A 21,420-nucleotide genomic window follows, 5' to 3' on the forward strand; every position below is an offset into this window, starting at 1 on the left:
TTTACCCAAGGGATACAGAAATGCTGATGCATGGGAGCACATGTACCCCAATGTTCATAGCAGCACTCTCCACAATAGCTAAAACTTGGAAAGAGCCTAAGTGTCCATCAACAGATGAATGGATCAAGAAGATGTGGTTTATCTATACCACGGAATACTACATGGAAATGAGAAACAATGAAATCTGGCCATGTGTAGCAACATGGATGGACCTTGAGGGTGTTATGCTGAGCGAAATAAGTCAGGCAGAGAAGGACAAATATCATATGTTTGCACGTATAGGAGGATTAGGAGGAACAAGGGGGAGAAGAAGGGGGGAAATGGTGGGGGAAGGGAGAGAGGCAAACCATGAGAGACTCTTGAATGCTGACAAAAACTGAGGACTGATGGATGTGGGGGGGAGGAGGGATGGGCATGGAGGAGGACACTTGTGGGGATGAGCACTGAGTGTTATGTGGAAACTAATTTGACAATAAACTATTTGTAAAAAAAAAATACAGTATATAATACATGTAACATACATAATATGTCTCAGTTGACTATGTTATTGGTAATGTTGCAGGATTCTCGCACAGAGAGTCGTGACATCGAGGTTTTTCTTTCCTGGAAGCAACTTTATTTGTGCTGGCACAGCTCAGTTGGGTTTGTACCCAAAGAACTGAGCGGCCCACATCACATGGCATAGTTTTTTAATACATTTTCTATTTCTTTGTTGCCCATATATGGTAACACACATAAACATGCAGTCTAATTAAGTTGTCTCAATTTACAAGAACATGGGTAATGTAGCACATATCTAGGTGACCTTGAAGTCTTCTCTCCTCTCTTCTTCATTTTTTTTTCTCTCTCCTTCGGGGGGGTTCCTACCACAGTAAGACTTACTGTCAATGATAGCTATTAATAGTTAAGTTTTGGGGGAGTCAAAAGTTGGATGTGGATTCTTCACTGCCCACTATGTTTGTACTCTTATTCCCTGCATTGTTCAAGCATAAGCTGTAATTTTATTTCTTACAAGAACCCTACAGAGTAGGTGTTATCATTCCCTTATTGTACAGAAATGGATTAACTGAGTGTCCATTCTCACATAGCCAGACAGCCAGAATTGAAAGTAAGCAAAATACTTCCAGAAACTGTATTTAACCCCTGTTGTAGATCATCTAAATTTTTAAATATGCTGAGAAATATTTAAAATAAATTATAATTACAAGATATTAAAACAAACATTTGTTTAAAGAGTAAGCATAAATGGTATTTTAATTTCCTAATAAGCAGACTCAGATTTAGATAAACATATAGATAAATAAATGGAGATATATATAGATGATATAGACATAGATAGAAAACTGGATATTTCTATTTTGGTCAGGCCTCTTGTCTTCTAATAGCAAAAATATAACTCGACACATGAAATTTATTGGCATATTAATAATGTATTCGTCTTCACCCTGCTTTATAACTTGTCTTTCAAAGAATTATCTTACCAAACATAATGCCTCTCATCCAATTGGAGAATGTGCATATCAGACTATCATCACAGGTTAAGTGTTTCTTTTTAATGTAATAATGTTACATTTTTAAATGTTTATTTATTTTTGAGAGAGAGAGAGAGTGTGAATTGGGCAAGGGCAGAGAGAGAGAGGAGAGAGGGAGACAGAAGAAATGAAGAGGGCTCTGCACTGGGAGTGGAGAGCTCAATGCAGGGCTTGAACCCATGAACTGTGAGGTCATGACCTGAGCTGAAGTCAGACGTTTAACTGACTGATCCACCAGGCGCTCCAACGATGTTACATTTTTAACGTAACAATTGGGAAGTACAAAGATGCAACTGATTTCAGATATGGCAGAACCTAGTGTTTCAAAAGCAGCCTTGGGCGGCACCTGGGTGGCTCAGTTGGTTAAGCTTCAGCCCAGGTCATGATCTCACGGTTAGTGGGTTTGCGCGCCACGTCGGGCTCTGTGCTGACAGCCAGCTCAAAGCTTGGACCTGCATCAGATTCCATAACTCCTTCTCTCTCTGACCCTCCCCTGCTCACGCTCTCTCTCTCTCTGTCTCAGAAATAAATAAAACATTTTTAAAAAAATTTTTTAAAAAGCAGCCTTGGGACTCCAGGGCTCTCCATCTTTCACTTCATTTTCTAATTCTGACTTCATCCACTGTAATACTTTTTTCATGTGGTGACCAATATGTAAACAAGTAATAACTATAGACTTAAAAATGGGGGCACCTGGGTGGCTCAGTTGGTTAAGCATCTGACTCTTAATTTCTGCTCAGTTCACAATCTCATAGTTGTGGGTTCTAGCAGGCTCTGCGGTGACAGCCTGCTTGGGATTCTCGATCTCTCTCTCTGTCTCTCTCAATAAATAAATAAATATTTTAAAATATTATTAGTGATGAGTAGTTCACAGAGAAAGAAAGTACTCTGATTGGCCCACCTACAGCTACGAATACTTTTCTGAACCAATCACTATCCTGGTGTGTGGGAATCACAGAGCTACCCCTGTGACAGCGAAGGTAGACTATGGAGTAAGCCCCACAAGTAAAGCAGGAAGCTTTCACAAAAGGAAGAAAAGAACACTAAACAGTAAACGATGTCCACAACAACTGCTCATAAAAGGACCAAAATGGTATAAAACTTTTTAAACAAAAATGATGAGCAAAGCTCATGAAAAAAAAAAAAAGTAAAATTGGAATACTAATATCAGAAAGGAATTCAAATAAAAAGTACAAATGTAACAAACATTTATTTCGATGAAGGTTAAATTTATAATGAAAACATAAATTATATAGGCCAAGGTTAAATAACATAGAAAGAAAATATAGATTGGACTATTAAAAAATGATACATGGATAAAAATGCAATTAGAATGTAAAAACTAGGGTTACCTGGGGGGCTCAGTCAGTTAAGCATCCAACTTTGGTTTAGGTCATGATTTCAGAGTTCTTTAGTTTGAAATCCATATCTGAGTCTGTGCTGACAGTGTGGAGCCTGCTTGGGATTTTTTATCTCTCTCCCTTTCTCTCTCCACCCTTCCCCAACTTGTGCATGCTATCTCTTTATCTGGTGCTCTCAAAATGAATAAATACTTTAAAAAATAAAAAAATTAAAAATACAGTAATCAGGATATCACACATCACATCATCACATACAAACATAAAGAGTGGGAGGACTGTATAAAAAAACCAATAAGGAAACCTGTTAATATGTATTTTGAGTCTCTTTACCTAACGTAGAATATGTGTTTTTAATTTTCCCTTATAAGACATTATTTGAAACTGGTCATAACCTGAAACACACAAATAAAAGCAATCTCCAAATTTCCAAAACAAATTTTACTGGCTAGAATTACAGATTAATGACAAATATTTACATTTGAAAAGTTTCAAACACTTGAAAATGTAAAAATCCTCCAAAATTAATTATTGGGCAAAATACATTACAAAGATTACTTCTAACTCTAAGTTTCTAGGCTGTGATGATTTGAAAAATAGTAATATAGGTATATTAAATCAGTGAAGCATATTATTTTTAAATTAAGTGAAAGTATTATTTATTCATGTTTAAAACTAATGACCAAAAGAATCTACTTTTCATTAATCTACTTTAATGAACTTAAGCGTGCATTTTTAAAGCTCCAACTCATTTTATTCCGTATCATGACTTCCAATATGTCAAATAACCTATTTCTTCATATTTAACTCTTTCAAAAAAATTGGTGTTGATTAAAAAGTATCATGTGTGATGAAAAGGTCAATAAAGTTTGATTAAATAGGACTCTATTCTAATTGAATTTTATGGCACCAATTAACATAAAAATGGCAAAAAAATTATCTTACCTTACCTTATCTTAATTATCTTACCTTATCTCTAACTTTAACACATTTAAGTTAATCTTTACTCTTAGATACTGATGCTATTTTTCTCTTAGTTTTAAATTCCTAAATACAATTAATTTCCCAAATGAATTTGACGAACTCTGTAACTACTAGAGGGCAGTAAAGTCTTTTATATGCCCAGGAGATTACCAGTACAACTAATCCCTTGGAAAACCACATGGGGTAAGTGTATGATGCAACTTTTAGGTTTATTTATGCCTAGCAGTAAGGTCTATCTGAAGAATCAATTTGGTTCTAATATTTACACCTTAAGCAAAACCCAATCACTTGATCCATCCAATCAATAAACACTAATTAGCAAGCCAACCATTGTAATTAGGTTACAAATTGTTTAAAGTGGTGTATTCCTTTTTAAGTATCAGATATTAACTCTCTTCCTGTAACACTCTCTACTCAAATTGTTTTAGGACTTTATTTGAAATGGTCATTGGAAAGTAAACAATTGCCTCATTTAAGATGACATGACAAATATTTACTATAAAACTATGTATCTGGCAAACTTTTTAACATTTAATTACTCATAGAAGAGCAATACCCAAAATAAAATTTTGGTGCTCTGAGGAATATATGTAAAAATGATTTAGTTGCCTAGCAAACACCCCCAAAAAATAGGAGAGGAGAAACTTTGTATACTCTTTAGCCATGTTTTAAAAAATGTTATTCCTGTCCTGCAGCGTATTAGATCAGCGTGCCTTGTGAACAGGATTTTAACAGTCAGGAGATGTGACTGTGTTTAAGATTCCTTTTTCCAGTCACTAGTTCATTGTCAGCGGCAGCTACAGAGCAGCTTTATGTGCATTCAGAGACCGCCAGGAAATTAGTTCTGCATGACTGAGTCAGCACTGTAGCTCAGAGAACGAAGATCACCCATTTCCTTAAGCAATTGTTTATTCCTTGTTGTGATTAATATTATATTAAATATTATAATTCCTGTGTAAAAAAATAGTCGCTCCATTATAAATCCTGTGAAAATCAAGTCACCCCCAAAAAAGTGACCCACTCTATAGACTTAAGGTTTAAATATAATTTGCCGGGCTTTTCTTTGCTTTTTGTTGCATTCCAAAGTGGTTGATAGCTGTTGATAGCTTATTTAGTGTCTTCAAACCTTCTTCTAAACTACATGAGGCAGTGAAGTAAAATGTCAGTGAAATAAATTCAGAGAAAATGAACATTTAGAACTAGCAGTAGCTAAAATTAAACTGATCTTTAAAATTAAGACAAATGTTTTTGTTTCTATGGTTTTCAAAGAAAAAAAAAGTAGCATGGCATTAAGATTTTCCTCTCTGTACTAATTAGTCAGTAGGCTATATCCCAGAGTAAGTTTACTTCTTCCACTGTGCTTCTCTACTGGCCTATTCTTGTCCACATGCACCCTGAACATTACCAAATCACTTATTTCTGTCCTCTCTGTAACAAGGCATAGTAAAATATCCCTATACTCAGCCCTGCAGATTAGATACTGTTTCCAGATTAAACTCCAATTTATGAATCTAAAGAATTCTTTAAGATTGAGAAGGACTCTTTTTCCCATTACCACACACTATATATGCAATTGTAAACCTGCAAACAGTTTTAGGGCTTTTAAAATACATTTCTTAACCTCATATCAGAATATTATATATAATATATGCTTATATTTATATAATATATAGTATTTATATATATTGCAAAAATATCATACATTCCTGCATATGCACACACATGACTTTGAGTTTGGGCAAAATATCCTTGCCTGAACTCAAAGGTGTAGCTCATTTAGAATTTAAGGCCTAAGAGGTTTCTGGGGAAAATTTCTAGATATTTTAAAGCAGGATTTCTATTTTAGCTTCCTCAGTGTACACTAAATATATATTTATGTTTCTTTTTTGAATTTCAACAAAATTATTAGCTGTCACTTTTTAGACTTAGGAAACTGGTCTGAAACTATAATCTAGAAAATGGCCAAGAAACTCAATTCAACAAAAACTTATTAAGCACTTACTCAATGGCTAGAACTTTGCCAGTTCTTATCCTGAACATTGCTCCTTTAACAACATGAAAGATACCAATTTTCCCATCTGTCGTAATTTTTTAGTTGAAAAATATAAGAACATGTCAAGCAAAACCAATTTGAAAAATTTTGTAATAGCATGTGGAACAGACTTCTGCATAACCATATTTTTCAAATTGATCAACTTCTATCTTTTTTTAGCTAAATTCTATTTTATGACAGAACAACAGGCTTCCCAAATCAGAGGAATCAAGAGATGTAATTTATTGATTCTGCCTAGTCATGAGTACTCACAAAAAATGGGAAATATGGTTTATTACAAACCGTTTGCTCTAATGTTAGAAATAAATAGTCTAAGAAATAAATGTTAAATGATATATAAGCCCAAGAAAAACGGAAAATTCCTGTTAAGATCAGTTGTTTAATTTGAGCTTAATAAATGGCAAAGTTGCATGAAGCTATTGCATAGCAATCACAAGGCAAGTTGCAGCCAACACCCAACTAATGAACTGGGAGAGATTAGTAAGTAACAATCAAAATCAGAAAAGGAGATAAGGTTATATAATAAAGGAGTAAAAATCAAAGCCAATAAAGTTTGGCAATTTGTGCCACTTTGTGAAGAGCTGAGTCTTAATATTTGGTTCATACTCAGAGCATCTAAGGGACGTTCCCCTGAATATATCAGAAATGAAGTTAAATTTTGAAGAACTAAAGGGTATCACAATTCACTTAGTGAAAAATATTAAACTTGTTCAAATGTAGTAGGCCAGGCCACAAAAGAATGCAATTAAAAAAAAATACCTGACAAGTCAGAATACCCAAGTTTGTGATGATAGTTTGGGGAAATGTAAAAAGAAATGATGCCATCAACCTTATTCCACATTTTACCTAGAATATCTGCTTATACCTATAAAGCCTGAATGTGAAGATAGGAGGGGAATACTTCTGATATTCTTTAACTCCTAACGCATGCACAGTATTAATCTACAAATATCATCAGGGATGTCCTTAGTAGGTATGCAGATCATGTCCTGCATGAGGACACTTCTCTGAGGTGGTGATTATGGGCTGAAATCCACCTTTATTCTGCTCTTGAAGGTATAGATCCTGGCATTGGGCTAAATTGGCCTGAAAAGAAAGGGTAGCTTTTTTAAACCTATTTGGTTTCATTCTATGATCAGTCAGGATGTTACAAGCCTTTGCTCACTCATAAACTTTTTTTTTATATTCACTTGTGTTTTCTTGACCCTTTCTGTCATTGTGCAATAAAGAGATATCAGCACATTGTACTACAATACATTTTTTGGTATTTATTATAAGAGGAGGCATTGATACATAAACTGTCCTTTCATAACTTGTTCGATTTTATGTTTTTTACACTGAAATTATTTTTTAAAAATCTTAAAGCAAAACCTATGTTTGGTAGCCCTAACATAATAATTTATACTTAAAAATAATTGTGTCTTTCTAACAATAAAAAGTTGGTTCTGCTTTATATCTTTAATAGATATGAAAATACTTTTATTTTTGTTTTATTTTAAAGTTAATATTGTGTTTTTTTAAAGATTTAAAAAATTTTTTCATAGTCTTTACTTATTTTTGAGACAGAGAGAGACAGAGCGTGAGCAGGCAAGGGGCAGAGAAAGAGGGAGACACAGAATCTGAATCAGGCTTCAGGTTCTGAGCTGCCAGCACGGAAACCGACCCGATGCGGGGTCGAACCCATGAACCGTGAGATCATGACCTGAGCTGAAATCGGAGGCTTAACCGACTGAGCCACCCAGGTGCCCCAAAATTGTGCTTGTTTTTAAAAAGCTAGTAAAATTGTAAGAATAAGAACTTCCATATTAGTTACAGTTTTATTTTCTGGGTAAGACTTACATAAGTCTTATAAAGAGGAAAGGAAAATATCAATTAATTCATGCAATATAATGCAGTGTTATTTCATATCATCAACCAGTTGATGTACTGAATAGAGGCATTATGCTAAGAACTGCTCACAATTTCAACCTTAAAATGGCTCTAAGCTCATTAGAAACTGACAATCTGTTGTCATAAGTAATCTCTGCAAGGCAACTGTGTGACAAGACTTGCAAACATATTTACTTCCAAAAACATATTGAAATTATAAGATTTTAGAGCTCTGCCTGAGAATGTAAAGATCCTAGGGATAATAAGATGGGAATTTTATTGGAAGAAGGTAAAATAAATGGGTAGGGTGTCTGCAGCAAGTGGAGATTGATTAAGAGTTGGATTCTTAAAGAAAGAAGAGTGAATAAAAGATGAAAAAAATAAAGAGAAAAGGCATCTTCACCTACACAAGTGGACCCCAAAAAAGCGCCCCCTTTTCTCACTTGAGTGTTATTTTAACTTAATTGTTTCATCTCTAGTGAATTTGGTCAAATAGAAATCAGTGAGGTCATAATTTGCATATCTATAGGATTACACTTTTGGTAGATTAGCTATGTAGTAGAGTGTTTCACTGATGGATATTTACTTGCTTGATTTATATTTGTAAAGATCTACTGTTATTCCAAATAGGAGATTTGGTTTTATAGATCTGTAACTGTGGAAGTCAATAAAATAATAGTAAACAAATGAAGTGAGATTTGCAATAGACCTTCAAGTGTTTAAGATTCTTAAAGTTTTTTGGTAACCATCTCCATTTTGAAAGACCACATCTCATATAGTTTGTTCATATTTTTTAGAACTAAAAATACTAACAGAATCATATATTACCCAGTTATTTTGCTATCCATTAGGTTTCTAAATGTTCAAAATCAAAAATTTTTCCTTCCCCTAGCAAATTCTTAATACTCCATCTGGAAATTCTTGTAAGTTTTCATCCATTATCTGAAAGAACCGTGGAAATAATTCCTTGTTTTATCTTTGGTAGGTGCACTAATGGACATGTGATAGACTCATAACCCTTGAAGGTAATGGTGTGAAACCGCTCCAAAACTGGCTAGAGAAATAGATATCCCATTTCAGCTCTGATCTCTTGATGGTTGCAAATCATATACTTTTCCTATCAGAGTGAAACAGTTCTACAAAGAATATCCCTTAGTTTTTACTCTAAAGAAGAATTTTGAAATATCATATTTAAAATATAACTTTCTAGCCAAATACTTTATATTCAAAACTGCTCAAATGTAAATAATGAGTTATCATGAACAAATCAGAATTTTTATTTGAATCATAAAACTTTCAGATTATAATAACAATGGCTTACCTAACACACACACACACACACACACACACACACACACAGACTCTCTCTCTTTCTCTTTCTCTCCCTAAGTCTCACTAAGCACTATGCAATGTGTTTTACATATATTTCAATGTCCCATCAAACAAGCCAGCAGGGTTGGTGTCCCTATTGGATCTCTATTTTAGATACATATAAAATTACTACTTGCTATGTGTCTTGCTCTTATTCAGAGTATATGCTCCCTCTTGAGGAAACATTATTTTTTGAATTGCATAGTGACTTCATATCATATTTTTCCCTTCATTGCAATTTTATTAAGTTTAAAGTAAGTCTGATTATTTCATGGGCTGATTGTAAGAAAACAATAAATTGCTGTTCTTTAATTACAAAATTTTTAGATTTATGAGCATTTGAATCAGTTTTCCTTTGTGAGAGGTTAGTTGAAGAAAGCATATATGGCAGATTCCAATGTATGTTGTCTGTATATCCAGGGAAAATCTGATTTCTCTCACCCTAGCAATTATAATTTAATGTTCTATTTTCCAGTTATTATAACCAATAGCTGCTATATTTCTTGTTTTCAAACAACCACATTTTATTTTTAATTATTTGTTTTCTAAGGGCCATGCAGGAAGTTATATCTGTGATCTAACTACTTTTTCACTCTCTCATGAGATGGATTGAAAAAACACATATCCATCAAAAAACTGCTGACTAACGAACACAACAGATAGTATTTCTCTATAAGCCAGAAAGATTTCAAGCGAGTGAAGATATTACAGTATATCTCTATTTTCTTAGAGCCACTCTCATTTATCCTCATAACACTAACCTTTGCAGAGTTAAAAATATGAAGGCATTAAAAAATGATTGGAATAAGTGATAAAAAAAAGATGACTTATTTTTTTAGAAAGCCCTTTGGAGAAACAAAATCTTGTACTGTGCATAAGTGGGAGAAAAATGAATTAAAAATGGGAGAGGGCCATGAATAAGTCTACAGAAGAATGAGTGCACGAGACAAGATAAAGACTCTGGGAAGTGGATAAATTATTAGTAGGAACTTTCATAGCACATCTCCAACTCCATATCAAGATCAAAAAAAAAAAAAAGTAAAGAAAAAAATCATGAGATATTGTTGTGGCACCTAAGGACTCTTTGTATAAAGCCTATATTTTTCAGCTATTAATTTCAATTATGTTAGGAGAATAAGGAACTCAAATATTTGAATCAGAAAAATTTAAGAAGTCAATTATATAATAATAAATTGTCTATGTATAATGGTTAAAAGGACCTATTTTTTAGTGACACAAATATGGGTTTGAATCTTGGTAACTGTGTTAAATTACTTGGGCCTTCTGAACCCAGTTTTCTTATCTTGACATGGAGGCAATAACATTTACCTAGTGAATTATGTTACAGACTGAATAATTAACTAGCAAATGCCAAGGAAATTACAGTACAAAGGAACAATGAAAAGCAAAGCTAGCATCCCTCACCATCTCGGCTCCCTGTGGCACAGCCAATCCATCCTTCTTAAAATAGTTTTCTCCCTTGTGAACACCTGTGATAAGACATCAATACTGATTCATGCTGCCTTCTCATGAGGACTTCATGGGAATAAGTATCCACGAACTTGCACAGACTGAATAAAAGTAGGTAGTGGAAAGGTTTTAGTGAGAATGAGTAGGCATGATAGACTGGTCATTTGTAGCTATTAGGCATCCAGAGAGACCTACCAACATGACTAAAAATGATACGCAATGATAGCACAGGTAGTGCAATAAAAGTGCCAAATAAGAGATTTGAGATACTGCTGCATGGAAAACTTGGTGAAAAACTGAGGAACTGTAGTAGAAGTGAAGGCAGAACAGGAAGAATGGTCACAAATAGTCTGAAATTTTGGAAATAAATCTAGGAATGAACATTTTATTTTAACAGTTAAATATATAGCAACACAGCAATTACAAAACTGTATATAACACTACCCCCTCCAAAAGTGGATATTGTTTACTGTGGGGACTTATTATCAAAGAATATGGTGCTGGACAAACATCCATAACTGCTCCCAGTCCAAGAAATAGAATATGTACATAAATGAACTATTTCTACACTCAGAACAAGGTCATCCACATCTAAAGTCACAGACACTAGAGCATAAAAATGACAAGGTAGGACAGAGATGGAATAAAAAAATAGAGTCAGGAGAATGCACATTAAATTAGAATTTTAAAGGGAAAGAAATGAAAACATATTCTGCATTAAAACTAAAGTGATTTAGAGACTTGAGTGACCCATCATTTCTTTAATATTAATATAAAGATGAATTTTCATCTCAGCAACACAACTTGGATCTCTTTATCCTGCGTTAGTCTATGCAAAATTATGACGTGAACAAACCAACTTTCCACTCCAATTAATAGTCTTTACCTTCATCTGGATAATCAGTGTTTTTACTTCCTACCAAAGTTTGGTTTTCTAATCAGTATTGGAAACCACCAAAAATGTCATTCCTTGTAACCTTCAAATTAAGAAACAGAAATCAAAGTCTGTTTTAAGTTAAGTCCCCTAGAAGCGACTGAATCAGAGATTCTTACACCTGTGATGTATAGAAGCCTTATTCTCCCTCAGAAGCAGTCCATGAGAGTAAGAATGGTGCTGCATCAGGAAAGGGGAGAATGAAGGAAAGATGAAGTTTCAGAGGAAGTCTAGCCTCAGCCTGATCCCACTGGAGCTCTAGAATATAAATTGCATTACAGCGTCTTTCCCATGAGGCAAGGGCTTTTGTAGCCCAGCACCAGTCAGTCATTTTCTGGCCTCCTAGTGAGTGAGGCATCTCCAAAAACTAAAAGGAGTGCTCCAGGGAAGGCTGCGGAAAGTTAAACTCTGAGCAATGCCTGCAGCTGCACTAAAAAGGATACCCAGGAATTTGGGTGAGAATCCAAAGTGTCAGCTAGAGCCATTATCAAAATAATCTTTAAAATTATCAAAAGATATTTCTTTAAAATTAGATGAAATAATTTTTGTGTGGCTTAGAAAGGGGGGCAAAGAGAGAGGAGAAAGAAGCATTTTTCAGTATCCTCAATGTTATTTTTCCACATTCTAACCTTGACTTCTCAATAATACGACTTGACACTGTTTGCTAAACAGTTGGTAATCCAAGGAAAGAGAAGGGGTCTAGTCTTCAGACTTTCTGGCTTATCTGGCCCTTGTCTATGTGAATTATTTTTCACGTTTCTGCACATAGATATAGATATTATATCTTTTTTTAATGTTTTATTTATTTCTGAGAGAGAGAGCAAGAGAGCGTGAGCAGGGGAGGGGCAGAGAGAGAGGGAGACGCAGAATCCAAAGACAGGCCCAGGCTCTGAGCTAGCTGTCAGCACAAAGCCCGACACGGGGCTGGAACCCACGAACTGTGAGATCATGACCCGAGCCGAAGTCGGATGCTTAACCAACTGAGCCACCCAGGCGCCCCAGATATTGTATCTTTTAATAATACATATTATTCTTGAATCTTCTAATGATCCTGAAAATACATAGGGCAAGTATTTATTATTATTTTACAAACACACACACCAAAATCTAGGAAAGCTATCATCTAATGGTATTCACACAAGTCCTATGTGGATATTACAAAACCTGAAGCCAGATCTGTGTCTTGTAATAAATTCAGTGCTCTTCCTGCATTGTTACAACCTCCCTTTCGAAGATGTTTCAACTTTCCAAACCAAGTACTTTTTAAGAAACTTCTGTTGTCTAAACATGTCACAAACTGATCCTTTTGGGAGAGAAAGTTGAGATGTCGGAGCAGTAGGGGCACCCGGAGCTGGCCTTGTCCACTGAACACAGCTATGTCAGCATCAGATCATTCTGAACACTGAGAATTAAGAGAGCAATCTGAACAACTAGAGAGAGAGAGAATGCAGCAGGTACAGGATGCAGAGGTGTGAATTAGGGGAGAAAAAAACCACAGGGCCACAAAGTGGAGGGAGACTTTTTGCGGAGAGAGGACAGGGAGGAAAAGAAAGAAGGGGAGAGACAGTACTCACCAGGTTCACACAATAAAAGCACTCCCCCAAAAAACATTGACGGGAGAATCCAAAGGAACTATCACAAGTTTTTACAAACAGTGAAGCTCATGAGGTTTTAGAAGTCCATGACATTCCCCAGAGTCAAGCCAGGCAGCACTGGTGCTCCTGGAGAAAAGGAGGGTGCAGTGGACAGTGTGGTGTAGGGATCCCCTGGATTGCACTGGGGGAGAACATTTCCCTTCTTGTGGTACATTTGGGAGAAAGTATATTGCCTCTTCAGGGACAAAAGACCTGGTGGGGTCATTGAGCGGCCATTCAATAACAAAGAGACAGAAGCATGCACATTGGGCAGATAACCTGGTCTCAGCTTTTCTCTGTGCCTCAACATAAACTCCAAGCACCTTCAAGGCCATGCAACTTCTTTTCTGGGACAGAATGTCACCAGAAACAGCATTGCAAGGCTCTCCTCTGGAGGAAGTTAGCAGGTCCACATTGTGCAGGGTCCTTTAAAATTTGGAGTTTTGAATCCCAGCTGTGCACCACAGCTACAACACAGGAGAACTGTGGTGTCAGGAAGGTTGAGGGCAGGGATCCAATGGAAGCCTGGGACACAAGAGGGGATACTGTTTGCTTTTCTGTGAAGGTGTCCCATACAGCAGCAATGCAAGCTCCCCATCCCAGGGATGAGAGAGCGGAGTGATGTGATCTTTACCCCACTCACCAGCACAGTGGGATTTCAGTGAGCTACAGAGTGCCCTAGTGAAGGCTAGAGCAGCTTACACCAAACCTTCTGCACCTTGCAGGGGCATCTTTATGAGAGCAGGTCTGACTGTAAACCAGCACAGAGGAACTCTCTCCCAAATGACCAACACAGGACCCCTGCATGCACCAAGCCTGCTGATCATAGAGTGGGCCAAAGCATCAGCCTCAGTTCTGATAGAGATAGGCCCAGGCTTTTCTTTCCTTTTTTTTTTTCCCCTTTGGAATCAGGCTTATGGTTTTTTTTCTCTGTTTCTCATTTCCTTTTCTATTGTTTTAGATCAACCTTCTTTTTTTCTTTCTTCTTCTTTGGAATCAGGCTTTTATACTTTTTTGTTTCTCTGTTATGTTGTTTTGTTCCTTTTCTTTTTCTCTTTTTGGGATCAAGCTATTTTTTAAAATTAGGCTTATTTTAACAAATGTATCAAAGCATGCCTAGTTAAAAGGTCAAACACTCCCCACTGCAAGCAAAGAGAAACTCTGCAGAGCACTGACCTGTGGAAAGAACAGTCAAAACAAAATAGCAGATTCACATAGCATACAACAGAAAGACTTCCTGAAGTGCTATGCCCTGCACAGTGTATCACCTATTACTTTTTCCTTTTTAACATTTTATATATTTATTTGAGAGAGGAGAGAGGGGCAGAGAGAGACTTCCAAGAGACTCCCTAATGCAGGGCTCAGACTCATGAACCATAAGATCATGACCTGAGCAGAAACCAAAAGTAAGACACCCACCCAACTGAGCCACCCAGGCACACCTGACCCCTACTTAATATAGATCACTCTCAGGAGCAAGAAATATAGCAAGCCTTCATAAGGTGCAAAAGACAGAATCCTAGACAAAATGATAAAATAGAGGAATTCTCCCCAAAAGAATGATCAAGAAGAAATCACAGCCAGGGATCTACCCAAAAGACATATAAGCAATATATCAGTACAAGAATTTACAACAACAGTCATATATATACTACCTGAGCTTGAAAAAAGCATAGAAAACAACAGAGAAACCCATGCTACAGAGATAAAAGACTTAAAAATGAATTAGGCTAAAATAAAAAATGTTACAACTGAGATGCAAAATTGACTAGATGTAATCACAATGAGGATGGAGGAACAGAGGAATGAATAGGTAATATAGAAGATAAAATTATGGAAAATAATGGAACTGAAAAAAAGAATGAAAGAAAACTACTAGATCATGAATATACACTTAGGTAACTCTGTTATTCCATTAAGTGAAATAATATCCATATCATAGAAGTCCTAGAATAAGAAGAGCAGGAAAAAGTACAGAAGGTTTATTTGAATAACTTATAGCTGAACATCCCTAAAATAGGGAATATAGGCAGTAAAGTCCAAGAGGCACAGAGAACTCACCTCAAAATCAAGAAAAACTGGTCCACACCAAGACATAACATGGTGAAACTTGGAAAATACAATGATAAAGAGAGAATTCTGAAAGCAGCTAGGGACAAAACCCATAAGTTTATGGGTAGACCCATAAGTTTAGCAACAGACCTGTCCAAAGAAACTTGGCAGGCTAGAGGGAGAAGTATGACATATTTAAAGTGCTAAATAGGAAAAATATGCAGCCAAGAATCCTATATCCAGCAAAGATGTCATAAAGAATAAAAGGAGAGATAAAGAATGTTTAGTAAAAAGTAAGGAGTTTTAAACTATTAAACCAGCCTGCAAGAATACTAAAAGGGGCTCTTAGCACAGGAGAGACCAAAAGCAAAAGCAACAAATACTATTAAGGAGAGAGACAATCTACAGAAACAGTGACTTTACATATAATACAATGGCACTAAATACAGATCTCTCAATAATCACTGTGAAAGTAAATGAACTAAATGCTCCAATAAAAAGACATAGGGTATCAGAATGGATTAAAAAAAAAGTAAAACCCATCTCCTGTCTACAGGAGACCCTTTTTAGACCTAAAGATCCCTGCAGGTTGACAGTGACAAGAGAGAGAACCATCTATCATGCTCACGGATTCCAGAAGAAAGCTGGAATAGCCATGCTTATGCCAGACAAACTAGCTTTTAAGCCAAAGACTATAACAAGACATGAAAAAGGGCATTAAATTATAATTAAGGGGTCTATCCATTAAGAAGATCTCAGGTACCTGGGTAGCTCACAGGTTGAGCGTCCGACTTTGGCTCAGGTCATGATCTTGTAGCTGGTGAGTTTGAGCCCTACATCGGGCTCTGTGCTGACAGCTCAGAGCCTGGAGCCTGCTTCATGTGTCTCCTTCTCTGTCTGCCCCTCCCCCGACACTCTGTCTCTGTCTCTCTCAGAAATAAATAAACCTTTAAAAAAAAAAAAAAAGAAGATCTAACAACTGTAAATATTTATGCCCCCAACCAGAGAGAGAGCACTCAAGTATATAAATAATTGAAAACAGAAAAGGCAGGGCGCCTGGGTGGCTCAGTGGGTTAAGCGTCCGACTTTAGCTCAGGTCATAATCTCACTGGTCAGTGGATTCCAGCCCCGAATCAGACTCTGTGCTGACAGCTAGCTCAGAGCCTGGAGCCTGTTTTGGATTCTGTGTCTCTCCCTCTCTCTGACCCTTCCTTGCTTGCACTGTCTCTCTCTGACTCTCAAAAATAAATAAAAAACATTTCAAAAATAGAAAAGGAAACTCATTAGTAATAATACAATAATAGTAGCAGGCTTTAACATCCCACATACATCAATAGAAAGATCATCTAAGCAGGAAATCAGTAAGGAAGCAATGGCTTTGAATGATACACTGGACCAGATGGATTTAACATATAGATTCAGAACATCTCAGCCTAAAGCAGCAGGATATACATTCTTCTTGAGTGCACATTGAACATTCTCCAAAATAGATCAGATGCTGGGTTACAGATCAAGCCTCAACAAGTATAAAAAGATTGAGATCATACAATGCATATTTTCAGACCACAACACTATGAAACTTGAAGTCAACCCACAAGAAAAAAATAAGAAAAACCACAAATACATGGAGAATAAAGAACATTCCATGAAAGAATGAATGGCTTAATCAGGAAATTAAAGGAGAGAGAAAAATTATATGGAAGCAAATGAAAATGAAAATAAGACAGTTCAAAAACTTTGGGATGCACCAACACCAGTCCTAAGAAAGAAGTATATAGCAATACAGGTCTTCCTCAAGAAGCAAGAAAAGTCTCAAATACACAACCTAAGTTTATGCATAAAGGATCTGGAAAATGAATAGCAAATAAAGCCTAAAGTCAGCCAGAGAAGGGAAATAATAAATATTAGAGAAGAAACAAATGATATAGAAATTTAAAAAAATAACAGAACAACAGATCAATGAACCTAGGAGTTCATTCTTTGATAGAATTAATAAAATTGATAATCCCCTAGCCAGACTAATCAAAAAGAAAAGAGAGGATGCAAGTAGATAAAATAACGAATTAAAGAGATCTCAACCGACTTCAAATAAATACAAAAAAAATTTAGAATACTATGAAAAGTTATACTAAACAAATTGGGTAACCTGAAAGAAATGGATAAATTCCTAGAAACATACAACCTACCAAAACTGAAACTTGAAGACATAGAAAATTTGAGCAAATCTATTATCTGCAAAGATATGGAGTCCTGGGCAAATGTCCAGGGCCAGATGGCTTCCCAGGGGAATTCTATCAAACACTTAAGCAAGAGTTAATATCTATATTTCTCAAACTGTTCCAAAAAAATAATAAATGGAAGGAAAACTAAATTCATTCCATGTGGCCAGCATTACCTTGATTCCAAAGCCAGCCAAAGATCTCACCAAAAAGGATAATGGCAGGCCAATATTCCTGATGAATATGGATTCAAAGGCTCTCAACAAAATACTAGCAAATCGACTCCCACAGTACATTAAAAGAATTATTCACCACAGTCAAGTGGTATTACTCCTAGGCTTCAGGAGTATCTCAATATTTGCAAAACAATCAATATGATACATGACATAATAAAAGAAAGGATAACCATAAGATCCTCTTAATAGATGCAAAAAAAAAAGCATTTTGACAACATATGGTATCCTTTCTTGACATAAATCTTCAAGAAAGTAGGGATAGAAGAAACATACCTCAACATCATAAAGGCCATTTATGAAAGATCCACAGCTAACATTATCCACAATAAGGAAAGTTGGAGAGCTTTCCCCTAAGGTCAGGAAAATGACAAAGATGTCCTCTCTAACCACTGTTGTTCAACATAGTACTGGATTTCAGAGCCTCACAAATCAGAGAACAAAAAGAAATAAAAGGAATCCCAATCATCAAGAAAGGAGTTAACCTTCACTATTTGCAGATAACATGATACTGTATGTAGAAAATCAGACTCCACCAAAAAATTTCTGGAATTAATACATGAATTTAACCAAGTCACAGAATATAAAATCAATGTAAAGAAATCAGTTGCCTTTCTATACACCAATACTAAAGCAGCAGAAAAAGAAATAAAGGAATCAATCCCCTTTACAATTGCACCAAAAACTTTAAGATACTTAGAAATAAACCTAGCCCAAGAGGTAAAAGGTCTGTACTCTGAAAATTACAGTTCACTTACGAAAAAAACTGAAGAGGACACAAAGAAAGGAAAAATATTCCATGCTTATGGATTGGAAAACACATATTGTTAAAATGTCAATAGTACCTGAAGTAATCTATATATTCAATGCAATCCCTATCAAAATAACACCACCATTTTTCACAGAGGCAGAACAAGCAATCCTAAAAGTTGTATGGAACCAGAAAAGACCCCAAATAGTCAAAGTAGAGAGGGGGCAAGATGGCGGAGAAGTAAAGCGCTCCGTACTTGCACTCACGCCCATACATCACACAGAAAAGATCTGAAGCCATTGGAAACCTTACAAAACCTGAGAGACTGGGAGAAAAAGAATGAAGAATCCACTGAGAAAGACTTCTAACGTGACTGTGAACTGGGGAAGAAAAAATCGGGGGGGATCGGAGACCCCAGGGTGGGAGTCAATCCCCCTCTACCCTCTGCAGGGAGTGAGAGGGGAAAAGGAGAGTCCAAAACAGAAAAACCTCCGCTCAGGGGGAAAAACCTCCACTCGGGGCATAGAAAGACTGTACTTGCCAAATACCTGCACGCCAGGTCCCGTCGCACCAAGTGGTCCCAGGGGGCTGAGCACACAGACTGCTTCTTTGTGCTGACTCCTGGTGGCTGGACTTCAGAGTAGTGGCACGCCTGCCGCCATTGTAGCTCCCGGGTGACATGGGCCCCTGAAAGAGCCGCGTGGACGCCGGGCGTCCACGCTCCTGGCTGCCTGGGGCTCCAGAGGGAAGGCAAAGAGGTAAAAACTGGGAAATTTGCCTGTGAGTTTGTGTTTTGGGAGACGAGCCATAGAGGGACCTGGTTTTCCTCACTCCAGCGGGCTTGGCGCACCCGGCAGGCAAGCCCCCACCCATGCGCGCCAGCCCAACCCAGAGAAGGAAGCAGCGATTCTGACTCCGCCCCCAGAGCTCGGCAGGGGGCTTGGAATTGCCCGAGGGGGTTGCCTGAGAAGCTGTGTCTAAGGCAATTTCAGCGGGGCGCACAGACTAGGATTTGGAGATTGGGACTGGCCTGAGTTGAAGAGCACAACCAACTTTGGCTGCGCCCCCGGTACGGGGAGTTTACACGCCCGAAAAAGCGAGGTGCAGCGCGGGGTTCAAGAAGGGACTGGAGCATCGTCACTCCCCTCCCCACAACCGCCAAGGCAGAGCTCCCGCCTGAGGCATTGGATCACGCCACGCCCATCCCTGCCTGAGAGCTGCCCTCCTCCCCCCCCCTTTTTTTTTCTTCTTCTTTCTCTTTTCTCTCTTTTTTCCCCAGAACACTAACCTGATTAACTCTGGTCGCCGGCTTGCTTACACAATCACAACGAGTCCATTCTGTAATGTAAATTCTACACCTACCGACATTTTCATCTCTTTCTCTCAGGAGTAATTAGACTATATAGTTTCTCTGGATAATACCAGCATCCTTCTCTCACCTATCCAACTATATTCTTCCCTTTACCTTTTTGAAAAAAGCTTCTTATCCCTTCTGCCTGTTCATTCTATTTCCAATTGTGCCTCATCCCGCCCTGCCTTCTCTCTCTTTCTCTATGCTCTTCAACCAGCACTGCATACACACGGCTATTTAACTGTAGCTGGGAAATCTAGTTATATGCTTTAAACAATTTTTGTCCATTGGTTTTCTTCTTTTTTCCTTTTCTTTTCCCCTTTTTGACACTTTTGTGTATTTTATACTCCCTATTATTCGCCCTCCCTCCTCCGTCTTTTCTCTTAACTTTTTCTTTTTCCCTCTCGCTTTGCATGTTAGTTGAATTAGCCTGTGTGTTTGGGTGCTCCTGCTCCATGTGTGTTTGTCTCTCTGTTTTCTTTTCCAGGGCTACCTCAAGAAACAAGCCAGAGTACACAAGGTGAAGAGTCCCAAATATCACTACAAATAGGAAAACAAAATAACCAAGGTCCCAACAAGAGAGACCAAGAGATACCATTCAAAAAACACTCTCTGAAAGGATAGGCCCTGGACAGTCAAAGAGACTTCTTGGATATAGCAGTGCTCATAGATACAAAGAGCATAACACGTCCTTAAAACCAACAAGGCGGAAAGCTAACTAAAATGACAAAACGAAAGACCTCTCCTCCAAAGAAACTCCAAGAAGAAATGACAGCTAATAAACTGCTCGAAACAGATATCAGCAGCATCACTGAACAAGATTTTAGAATAATAATGGTAAAATTAATGGCTGGGCTTGAAAAAAACATAGGGGACATCAAAGAAACTATGGCTACAGACAGAATGGAAAAAAAAATAGGCATGAAGAATTAAAAAATGCGATAAATGAGATACATAATAAATTAGAGGCCTCCAATGCACGGCTTGAAGAGGCAGAAAGGAGAATCAGTGATTTAGAAGACACCATTATAGAAAAACAAGAAGCTGACAAAAAAAAGAGACAAACTGATCCAGGAACACGAAAGAAGAATTCGAGAGCTCAGCGATACGGTCAAACGCAATAATATCCGTATCATAGGAATACCACAAGAGGAAGACAGAGGGAAAGGTGCTGAAGGAGTCCTGGAACAAATTATAGCAGAGAACTTCCCCGACCTGGGGAAGGAAGTCAATGTGGAAATACAAGAGGCTCAGAGGACACCCCTCAGATGTAACTTGAATCAATCTTCTGCACGACATATGATAGTAAAAATGGCAAAATACAATCACAAAGAGAGAATTTTGAAAGCAGCTAGGGAGAAAAGGGCCCTAACATACAAAGAGAAGCCTATCAGAGTGGTGACAGACCTATCTACTGTAACTTGGCAGGCCAGAAAGGAATGGCAGGAGATCTTCAATGTGATGAAGAGTAAAAATATGCAGCCAAGAGTCCTCTATCCGGCAAGCCTGTCATTCAAAATAGAAGAGGAGATAAAAACCTTTCCAAATAAACAGAAATTGAAAGAATTTGTCACCACGAAGCCAGCCCTACAAGAAGTCCTGAGGGGGA

Source organism: Hyaena hyaena, unplaced genomic scaffold (genome assembly GCF_003009895.1).
Source record: "Hyaena hyaena isolate Hyena2069 unplaced genomic scaffold, ASM300989v1 scaffold_923, whole genome shotgun sequence".
In the NCBI taxonomy this organism is placed as follows: Eukaryota; Metazoa; Chordata; class Mammalia; order Carnivora; family Hyaenidae; genus Hyaena; species Hyaena hyaena.